The 10,744-nt window shown below is 39.4% G+C and overlaps 1 pseudogene; it reads right to left on the bottom strand.

Moving 5' to 3' along the window:
• Positions 1–264: 264 nt before the first annotated feature.
• On the bottom strand, positions 265–365 carry LOC119867875 (annotated as a pseudogene).
• Positions 366–10,744: the final 10,379 nt, after the last annotated feature.

Genomic DNA, 10,744 nt, shown 5'->3' with positions numbered 1-10,744 from the left:
GAGTTCTAAATTTGAGGTACATAAAGAGTATTTAGAGTGGAAGGTACAAGCTTTCAGTTATGGAATGAATAAGTCATGGGGATGAAAGGCACAGCATTGGGCATATAGTCAATGGTGTCGTATTAGTGTCGTATGGTGACAGACAGTAGCTACGCTTGTAGGGACCGTCGCATAATGCATAGACTTGTCAAATCCCTGTGTTGTACACTTGAACCTAATGGAACATTGTGTCAGGATTACTCCAATAAAAAAGAATATTTGTTTAAAAATATAGCCTGCTTCTTGATTTTGTGTGTCATCCCTGCACAAGGGCCATGCTAATCTCTGTATTCTAATTTTAGCATCTGTGCTGCTGAAGCGGGCACTGGACTGAATTTTCCCGATCACAGAGTTATCTATTCTAGTACAATCTGCTGTGTATGTATTTCAGTATTTCTATGTGTGTTCCAGTACTTAATTTAACTTGTTGTACTCCCAGCTAAGCGTTTTATCTATCGGAGTTGCACTGAGGAAAAGCCTTGAAATGACTTGCATTATCACTGTTGTGTATGCTCTAAGTTTTAGCATATTTCATCCATCTTTATCAAATCCTAAAATAATAGAGTTAAACTGGAGAGAACTTCTAATTATTCTAGGGTTTTGATAGTTTTTTAATATGGAGTGTTACACGTGTCTTAAAATATTAGATCGGTTGCCATTAGATATCTGTTACCTGCATTATAAAGTTTAGCATCTTGCTCTTACCACCCTGTTTTTAAAAGTGTATTTTAAAATTTTGCATCTTAAAATATTGATGCTCACACATTAGCTTCCTTTAAATTAGAGTCACAAGGAATATTTATGTCCGTTAACTTTGTGCATGGGTGTCTCTCTCTTTCCTTCTCTTTCTCTCTCTGTGTGTGTGTGTGTGTGTGTGTGTGTGTCTGTCTAAGGAAGTCAGGAACAGAAAGCAAGAGGAGACAGGTAATTGACCTCTTGACCAAGTTGTTGTGTTTGGTGAGGTTGTACCACATTGCCCTTGTGAGATTTACAGTAAAAGCCAAGCAGAGGTCTGGAGTAGAGGGACTAACAGTGTTAGGACCAAAGGCCTAATTGTCTGTTTTCTTGAAGTTAGGGTTATTGGCAGCTGCCATTACACCATCCGTGCTGCTGTCACCCAGCACAGCCAACCAGCATGCACTAATTGCAGTGGCCTTTTCATCAAGTAAGATCATCCCACTAAACACAAAGAGCTGTCTTTCCATTAGCACAGACAGTAGCCAGCTAGATCAGCTGGGCTCCTTGAGTATGATTGGACTGTCATATTGTTATGATTTGTTCAAGTTTAGAGCATTTAGCAGATACCCTTTGCACCTCTCTTTGTACCTGAATACTATAACCTGACTGCCCCTATCATTTAAGAGGGTACTATAGCTTTTCAAAGTTCAGCAACGCACAATTGCAGGCAGGCAACTGGTTTCTGACAAGAGATCAATACTGTCCTTCCAAACGCTGGAGTCAAGCTGCTGGGTCTGTCAGAGGGATGTGTGCTGTAATTGGATCATGGATGCTGCGAGTCATCTGAGTTTCCCTTCAGCACTGTCACAGCTGTCAGATGTCATCCCTTTGTACAGCTGTCACTGCGGGAGGGTTGGGGCTCTTTTTCCGTTCTAACCCAATGCAAATGTCCACTTAGCAGATGAATATTGAAGATATTAGACACTTCTTTATGCCTTTATGCAAAATAAAGATCTGTGTCATCTGTGAATTTCATGGAAATAAGTTGCAATTTATTCACTGTGAGAAAAGTGAAGTGAAGCCTGTAAAAATGAGAAATTATTTGGTTCAGGCTATTAAAAAAAAGGAATATTTTACAGAATAAACAACAATATGCAGATATTTTTCTTGAGATGGAAAAACTAATAGTGTGAAGTATTTAAATGGTCACCTTATATCTGGAAGATATTTAAAAACATATACATACCTTTTACTTCCTCCGTCTTCTTGGGTAGATTTAAAGTTCCTTTAAATCATTAAAATTTGTTGAAAAATATAAGCAGAGTATCCCTTACTGTGGCAATATGATAAGATTTAAGGAATGTAGTTACATTTAGAATCAGGTCAAGGAGTCTCAAGAAAGTTTTTAAGACCGACGGGACAATCTCAATGAAATGAGTATGATGTGTTGGCCACTAAATCATTATTTTTCTAAATGATTACAAATGAAAGGGAAGGACATGTCCATAGTGGGCAAAATAATTATAAAACTAATGAGTGGCTTCTATCAATTTCAGTGACTTTTGTTTTTGTTTAAATGAAAAAGAATGTCCAAAGACAGTGCATTTTATTTTCCCGTAATATACTTATGACACTCTATTTTTAGAATGAGATGAATGGTTAACTTTGGAATCGCATAACTTGAGTCAGGTACATTTGCAACACATAGCAAAAATAAAGAGATGTTGCTAATGTGGCTTTGGCAATCACGGGGCCCTGAATTTCCCTAGACTATCCCGGAATAAAGTACAATTTTCATTTTTTTCACCATTTTTTTTCTGCCTCTCTAAGCTGATGTCAGAATCATTTTTGGATGGCCGACAGAGTAATTTTTGATCTGGGTGGCTGACTTCCTTTTTCTTGAGGTCCAGACCACACACCACCTTCTCTGTCAAACAGGCAGCTTGCGTGAGCCCCACTGACAGAGTAGCATGGACCTTATTTTCCAATATCTAACCTTAACGTCCTGTCATCCACCAGGGAATTACACTGGGTCAGCCCCTCAAAATATCTGAATTTTTTGCCTCCATCTGGCATGATGAAGTGACCTCCCCTCCTGTGACATGGCACAAGTTTTTTAGAGCCTAAAATTAGTGGCTGCCAAAATCAAAACATATACATTTGGTCCACATTGTGCGGGACGGCGGTGGGAGGGGAGGGAGCCACAGCAGCAAACACATCCACTGCTTTCATTTAAAAGATGGTTATGTTTGAAACAATTATAACATCCACTAATAAGGAAAAGAAGTCACATTTCCTCTGCCTCAATTAGCATTTTTCTCCCAATGTGATTTTACTTTTACAGGAAACAGGTTAAAATCCTATGAAAATTAAAATGTTTTACTCCAATGAAATGAATGATTTAGCAATCAACACTTAGTTGACTATCACCGGTATAGTAAAATGGTCCTTAACAGTCACTTGGGCAGAAAATACAGGAATGAGTGAAGTAAAAATTTTAAACTTAGTTTCTTAAGGTTATTCTTCTGTGATGGTAACTATGAACTTTATATGCAACTCTGGTAACTCAAGTAGGCACTCCTTTTTTTTTTTTTTTTAACATGGTTTATGGCTAATTACATCAGAGATCCAAAACACTCTTTTTTTACATTTGCATTAATAAGGGTGTCACATGACCTCACTGAAGTAGTATACATCAAAGGTAGATTAAAGGTTGGTTAAGCATCAAACCATGTTCCATATGTAAATTTATAGCAATGATGTGCTGTAGAAAGATAGCTTACCCTCTATTTCTCTGTTACTAAATAAAATTAAAAATTCACAACTCTGGTTTATGGGATTTTAAATGAATTTGATCTCTCTTTTGGGCAGGGCAAATAAGTGTTTTGTGATGTATTATTTTATAAAAAAAAAAAAAAGACCATCGTTCTGGCTCATTTAATTTTGCGAGTGAATGATCTAAGATTAACTACAGACTAGTCAGTGCAGTTTAAAAGCTGAAAGCAATTTTCAGCCATAGATGGTAATGCCACATTCAGTCCACAACCGAATGACTCTAAATGACTAAGCTTCGAGGTCTTTGTATATGACCACAGGGCCTGATAAAGCCATAGGAACACACTAAAAGCACAAAAATAGTTCCAATTTATTTGGTGCCATCACCTTAATGAGATTAATACAGACGTGTTCATGTGCCTAATTGGTGATTTTGTTTTAACTAGTAATGAAGGATTAAAACTTCAGGCAACAGGCGGCTTGCTGGAGAGGGGATTTGAGGGGGAAAAGTTTTTAATTACAAAAGGAAGCCAGTGAAGTACACCACTGCAAAGTTAATAATAATTCTTCCAAAGGGAAAAAAAATTCCTGATTAAAATATGTACTCTGGATTGTTCTTGCCATTTGAGGAGAAAGGGTGATTTTATGAGCAGCACCACATACTGCTTTTATTTACCAATAGACCATTTGGCATACAAAACATATAGAACTGTTACTTCTGGGGAAAAGGCATTAAAATGGAAAAGCATTGGCCCTCGGGCTACCGTGGAATTTCAAGTATGTAGGACTGTAATCTAATTTATTCGTTTAACAGTGACTGCAACTGGATGACCTGTGGCTAGCTGTCCTGAGTCCCGCGGCCTCCCAGTGAAGCCCAGTGTCTTCGGAGGGACGTCACCTATGGCTTGCAACGGGACTGCCCCCCTCAAAGTCTAGTTGTAACCGTTTAAATGCTAACAGTATTAAGCATGCTGCCAAAACACAAACACTCAGCCTATGTCATTAAAATTTAATTATACGGGGGCAGCTGAGCCCAGTCTGAGTTTTGAATCTGAAAAATCTTGTTAAAAAAAATAAATAAAAATGAAAGTACCAACCAAATCTATTAGCATCTGTCTCCACCAGCCGTCGGATTATTTCTTTAAAAGAGAATTGCAGGTTTTACCAGAGTTCAACAGCACGCTCACAATCCGCACGTTAAAACACATTTTGATTATTGCTCCTCGGCCACAGGCAGGCGAGGGGCCATTGTTTCATCTCGTCGTTGGTGGCGGGTGGGGACACGACCTGGGCCCCGTGGATCTGCCCGCGGGCTCGCCTTTTTTTTTTTTTTTTCTTTCTTTCAGCACAAAGGGTAAAATACAGGAACTATATCCCTACACTGCCAACTGAATAAAGCAGTATCATCCAGGCAATTATTGGCACCCTCCCCCCGAAACTCTGCCCCACGCTGACGTGTCATTGTGATCAGGGAAAGAGCCCTGAAATGCAAGAATTTTGTCTCTGATGTTCTCTTATGAACCACTTCCAAAGGACTCTGGGTAGTGATACTGTGCAGGGTAAGATGCTACCTTCCCAGAGAATGAAGACAGAAATATATTTTACATTTCTTGTCAGATTGAACTTTAAGACATCCTGACTGCTTTCTCTATAATTTAAACATCACAGCCCAAATGGCAACATGCTTTGTTCAGTTCCAGTTGTGTGGAGTTTTAGTGCTTCATTGATTCCGAGGAAGTGTGAGGCTGGCACGGGGAGCAGGGCGTCAGAGCCGCGCTCTCACTGCAGCATGTCAAGCCATTATATCTGGGACCGGAATGTCACCGTGGTCTCAATGGTTCGTCAGCTGAAGGATATGGTTAACAAATGTAAAACCAAACTTCAGAGGAGTTGGTTTTCTGTGCTAAGTGATCTGTATTCCCTGTGAATTTACTTTCCCCTAACCCCGTGAAATTAACAGTACTTTCTGACATTCGACCCCCTGACCTCACACATAATAAGAATTTAAAAAGCACCATGCATGAGTGTGTCTCTGTAATGCAAAACTGGGAAAAATGACCATGTCACAGTTTTATTATACAAAACCTTCTCAATCTCCATTGCATGCTTCATATATGAGTGCTCGGTTTAAAGTTATTATAAAGAAAAACACAATTTTAAGAGTAATAATTCACTGCTCGTGACTTTTATAGACAATAAATTGTAGCAAATACATATTGCTACCAAAAAGCTTTGTACTCCATTAATGCAGATATTTACCAAGATAAGTGTTAGAAAGAGTCCGCTGGAAGACTCGGGCGGTTCAAAGGAAGGGCCTTCCGGGGAGCCGGTTGCCAAGGGTGCAAGTGCACGCACAATGTGTAGGTCTCAAGGTTTAAGAGGCAGAAGCAGGGAAGTGTTATGTGGAAATGATTTTGTGTTATCAGGCTCCGGGGATGACAGCATACAAGAGTAAGAACAAGGTGCTATGTGGCTTTTTCTTCACTGTGAAGTAAAGATTGGCAGCTGGAAGTAAGGCTTACAGACAGACCTGCACACAGGACCTCTTCACCCAGGACTCGTAATCACTACTCAAAGGAAAACGCATTTACCAGGGAAAAGCGGCTGTAGCCATCAGAAGTGTGCTTAAAACACCACTTAAATATCACTTTATACGCTATTACTTGCAAACTGTGGCTTCGTATTAAATTATACTTGCATAGGCTTTTGCTTAGGTGCTGATAATGCTTTTGAGGTTGCATTGGTGAAGAAGAATTTAGGCTGCTTTACAAGAGACGTGACCAGAATATTCCGCGCAGCTGACAGTGACAGGGTGAAAAATTGCAGAACTGTACTTTCTTTCCCCATATAGATTGTAATTTTAATTGTCATTGTGGCCCTTCTGTTTTAATTATGGGACTTCTTTGATATATACCAGGACATCGTATTGAATGAAAATATGGTGCTATAATAGTCTCTTTATAATTAATGACCACATGTAGATCTTGGTGCATAAAAGGGAAGGAATAAATGAACAATTTATTTAACTAGGTTTTGGATTTCTTTCTGTCTTCCAGTGAATATAAAATGATCCCAGGGCCTCTGAGAGTGTCTGATGTAAGAACCGCACAGAATAGCCAATAAAATTACGTTAGGCTAGATTACAAAACATATTATGCCTTAAAATGTTGTGCCCACAGATGGTAAAATTCTTCTATTTACCACATTAGTCTTTTAACGTTTTGTCTCAAACAAAGGACCTCGAGATTCATCTGCCAGTACCTTGTAAGTGTGCTTCTTGCCCAGATCAGACCTGTGATGCAATTAATTTTTACATGGAAAACGAGGGCCCGGGAAAGAGACTTTTGGAGTCTGATTTATCAAACTGCCAAAAAACCCCCAAATCTCTCGGGAACTTTCGCCTTCAAAATACGGTAGACATGGGGCGTCGGTCGCCCGGAGGAAGAGGGCGCTTTCCTCAGTTGCCGCCGCCGCCGCCGCCACCGCAGGCCTGGATCCGTGCGACCCGGGCGGGGCTGAGCGCGGGCCCCTGGCGACGAGGGCGCCGGGCCACCTGCCACCCGCCACCCACCACGTGCAGGCGCGCTCCCCTCCGGGCCTGGGGCGCCCCCCTCCCCCCCGGGCCTCCCTCCGAGGCCAGCCCACCCGCCAGCGGGGACAGCGGGGGCCTGGCCGCCGCCACGTGATGCTGCGGCGACCGGGTGTGAACGGCGGGCGGCCCTGCGGCTCGGGAGGCCGGGGGGGGGGGGCGGGCTCGGGATGCAGGCTCGGGATTCTGGGATGCAGGCTCAGGATGCTGGGATGCGGGCTCAGGATGCAGGCTCGGGATGTCAGGATGTTGGCTCAGGATGTCGGGATGCGGGCTTGGGATGTGGGCTCGGGATGCTGGGATGCGGGCTCAGGATGCGGGCTCGGGATGCGGGCTCAGGATGCGGGCTCGGGATGTCGGGATGTTGGCTCAGGATGTCGGGATGCGGGCTCGGGATGCTGGCCGCCCACCTGGGCCGAGGGCAGGCGGGCCGGGGACGCTCATCACCTGCCAAGCAACGGGGCCTGCCAAGCGGGCCTGAATTCCGTGCTTTGAAGGCCTTAGGCATCCGGATAGGAAGACGCTTTTTCTTTATATTATCCTACTTTGATTTATTTGTTTTTCGAACGACGTGGAGCATCCCGATATCCTACTGCTTATTGAGTTCAGCACATTAAAGTTCCATGAGTTCCTGTCATTATCATGGACTTTCCTAATGTTAGAAAATAAAATATCATACAATTCACATTTTCTGCTTATGAATCTAATTTTATTTAAATACTACTTACAGAACTCATTAAAATATACTCAGGTTTTCCTACCTCCAACCAATAAGATGTATTTTTTACCAGTTTTGCATTTACGCATATCTGTTTTTCTGTTACTTTGCCCACATGACAATTACCTTTCATTACGAATTTATAAAATCATTTACATTTTAGCAGTTTAAATGTTTCTGCTGACATTTTGTAACTATTACCCTCTTCTAGAATGGCATATGTTCAGGCAGTTAATAAAAAATTAAATGGAATAGCACTAGACAAGGTGAAGCTTTGTATCAGAGTGTTCTTCACATTTCTGAAAATACCATCTTTGTGTTGCAAACTGTGAAGTGAGGTTAGGGCTGTGCCAATATGTGTATTTGTCACAACTGTCACAGGGACCGCGAACTAGCCAATCACACAGCCCTTAATTAGACAGTTATATTTTGCTTTTTAGAAATTGTCCTCATGTAAAATGGTGTCTATGATTCAAGAAAGGTGCTGAGAGTCAAGAGGGCAAAGAATGCCAGCAGAAAAACACTTTAATTTTTTAAAGAAGATTTATTAACAGCTGCACGATTTCTTTAATACAGAAATGAAATATGCAATGCAAAAGAAACTGTATAAATTTAGCAAGGAAGAAAGGTATTATGAGGATTTTTGAAATAGCAATAGGCTGAATTAAACATCACAGTGTAGTATGTTGTCGTGTGGATTTTGACATTATAAATTTAAAAACGCACAAAATGAGCATTCAAATAGTCAAGAGATCATAGATGTTTTAAAAATCTTTACATAGGTTCATAATTATGACATCGACTTCCCTGGAAAATTCCGTTTAGATTATTTGTTACCAAAGGTGAATTGTGTATTTTTGCCAGAGATTTTTTTATGCTTTTATTTATTTATTTTTGGATTCTAGAAACATCTATAGAGCAGAATTTTATATATATATATATATATATATATATATATATATATATATATATGTATATATTTAAATGAATTCAGAGTTCTTCCTTCTCAGGGTAGAAGGCATTGAACGCCTGGCCATATTTGAAAACGTGCTTTTAACTTCTATAATGTATTTGTACACAATTATAAAGTTTCATAGAGAATGAAGCAGACAATAATATGTCAGTAAAATAATGCATGTGCAGTAATTGTATATGTATTTTCCTTCTCTGTAAAAATACACACTAGTATGCCTTTTTACCGACGTTATCGCCATCCATTTTTACATTTTGAGGATTGGAAATTGAAATTACATTTATCTTTTAAGTAATAAATCACCAAAATACTTGGTAATGTTTGCCAGCAATATTGCCTTTGGATTAAAATGTGATGAATTTTATGATCTTGCATATAAGTAAAAGTAAATCAGCATGATTTCAAAACTATCATAAAACTTATTATAACCTTTTCTTTTATATGATTTCTGAGGTCTTAAAGTTTTTAAGCTAATTCCAACCAGAGCAGAAACATTTTGAATTCCTAGGACCCGAGGGTAGGAAGTCCTAAAAATCCCAATAAATGAAAGCTACACAACATCACAGAGACCCTTTCTAAGAAATAAATAATAAATCCCAATTTAGATAAAAGAAATATGACTAATTCGTTGCTTGTTTTTAACAGTGAAAATTTCATTTATTTTATGAGCAAAAAAAAAAAAAAGCCTTATTTGGGGTAACTTGCATGGTTCATCCCATTTTAAATCTTTATTCAATAGGCATATCATAGAAGTTTTAACAGTCATAGCAGATTAACCTTGCCTGTGCTTTTGGAGGCTAGTCATCTGATGAATTTACATGCAGCTGGATGAAAATGCTATTTGGAGAGAGATTGAGAGTTTATTTGATTAAATCCCTTTCTCCACTACCTTGACCTCTTTCTTGTGAAATAATCAGAACTGTTTAGCAAGAATATTCAGGCATTAATAATGAATTGCTTTTGAGCTGGTTTCTTCTGCATGCAACAAACCCATTGACGTCTCTGCTTTTTTTTTCTTTTCTTTTTTTAACAGTGCTTTATTTAATGAACACTATGATTAGAAACAGTAAGAAACATATCTTTGAGGAGTTTTGTTTTATAATATGTAGGCCATTTTGCTATTTGTAGTACTAATTACTATGGTTTATGTTCCTCTTCTCCCAAAGACAGTCTCTCCACAATCTGTATAAAGATGGGATGTGTTAGACCAGGCCAGATGCTTCAATGTGATTGAATTGCAGTTACATGGTTTATCCTCACCAATTGCAAGAGTGATTTGGAGAGTCCACGGAATACTATGATCTTAAAGAGTGACATAGTTCATGATTCCGTTGTTTGTATATTTATATACTTTTCCTCCATAGACCCTTGGCTCCTAACAGTTTTGTTACTCAATTTAATCAGTTCACAGTTGTTTCCCTGAGAAGTTATTAGGTCATGTTTCATAGAATCTTTTTATTTTTAGGAGAATTTAGAGAGCATTTGGTACAAGCTATTTTTTAGAGAAAAAAAATTATCTGCAAGATTAAATTAGCTTCTTATTTTGTACAGCAAGGTACAGACAGATTTGGGTTGACTCCAAATCGGCTCCAGGCCAGGAAAAAAGCAGTGCAAGCTATGGCTACTGTCCTCATCTACTTAAAGTACTGTGGAAAGACAAGATATTTACCTGTAAAAACCTAATCAGCAATTAATACTCGTCACAGATGAATGAAATAGGGACTTTTTAGCCTGAAAGCAGAAAGGCAGCATTTAACTCCTTCAAATCTCCTTGGAGTATTACTGGATGGATCTCAGGTTTTACTCGGCAAAAAGAACATTGGTCAGTATTTGGAAACTAAGATAACTTTCAGGTGTAATTCCACCAGGAAGTAATGGGAACAAATGGAAATCTTGGAAAGTGCAGTACTACCACTCCTGGTGTATGTAGTGCTCTTGACAGTTAAATTTTTCAGCAGGGGACGTATTTGCT

Source organism: Canis lupus, chromosome 36 (genome assembly GCF_011100685.1).
Source record: "Canis lupus familiaris isolate Mischka breed German Shepherd chromosome 36, alternate assembly UU_Cfam_GSD_1.0, whole genome shotgun sequence".
In the NCBI taxonomy this organism is placed as follows: domain Eukaryota; kingdom Metazoa; phylum Chordata; class Mammalia; order Carnivora; family Canidae; genus Canis; species Canis lupus.
Note: the sequence above shows the minus strand (reverse complement) of the source record. Positions and strands in the feature narration are given on the sequence as shown.